Genomic DNA, 1,210 nt, shown 5'->3' with positions numbered 1-1,210 from the left:
GCCACACAGGGGTTTAGGGGTCATGTTCTGATATGATGGGCCCTGGGCCTGGCTGGGAACTATGTGAAGGCTCAACAGGCCTGGGGCCAGGTTATAGGCTGTGCAGTGACTAAATAGGTTCAAAGGCACATGTGATTTGGAGCCTCAATGTTACTGGTTTTCCTTTCACAAAGACCTTCCCTCTCCATCTCATCAGTAGCCATGCCTCCAGTGCCACGAGTAGTTTCTTGACTGATGTGGGAAGCTGCAGTGGTGCCAGCTGCAACTGCCCAAGTGACTTTGATGGGACTGAGGGCAGGGGGGGCAGTTCTAGCCCTACATACATACAAGCAGTGTACCACATGCTGTCTGCTGTCCAGATGTCGTGGTAGGCATTCCCCTGCCAGTTAATAATGAAAACCCCCTCAATTACTTCCTCCCAGGTCAGGTTATCCCTGGTGCCACAAGGAGTAAACATGATCTAATTATCCTCAGTTGGCTTAGGAAGAGGTGGAGGAACTCACCAGCAGGACAATGACCATGTGCACAACGGCCTCCAGGAGGGCCACTGGGAAGAAAGTCCTATTTACAGTCAACTGCTGTACAAGGGCCAAGTGTGCAGCCTGACCAGTCCTTAAAAACAAAGCAGCCTTCCCTTATATTTTTGAGGCTCAATATTCATTGGTGGACGTACTTATTGCAGGCCTCAATGCTCATATTGTTGAAGACATAGCTCTCCACCCCACAGCACTTTTAACCCATTGCTGTTGGTAATGAGCCGAAAGGGTGATTAGACTATTGAAGCAGAAGGGGTAGCAGACCAGCTACACCCACAATAAATGTAGCTTGGCTCACCAGCAGCCAACGTTGTTTTAGGTTCTCCATGGATCCTAGAGCCACACTTTGTTGTTTATTAGGTATTTCACAATGAGAGGCATCTGGAATGAACCGGGGAGTTACAGAGATTTTGCAGAAACTGTTGGATGGCATAGATTGGCAGATGAATAGTGATGTTTACAGGACATTTAAGAAGGATAGGATACCAGAAAAAGATGAGGGGGTTGCACTCTTTATTCATGAAGACATCAGCACAACAGAGAGCGTGACCAAAGATATAGAAGTGATATAGATAAAGATGAGCATGATAAAGGCAAGAGATCACCTGTTTCTAGGTGTTTTCTTGCTCCCCTAACAAGAACCATGCTGTAGGACAGAATATAAAGGAATAAAT

The sequence above is a fragment of the Rhincodon typus genome, chromosome 5 (genome assembly GCF_021869965.1).
Source record: "Rhincodon typus isolate 14 chromosome 5, sRhiTyp1.1, whole genome shotgun sequence".
Lineage (NCBI taxonomy): Eukaryota > Metazoa > Chordata > Chondrichthyes > Orectolobiformes > Rhincodontidae > Rhincodon > Rhincodon typus.
Note: the sequence above shows the minus strand (reverse complement) of the source record.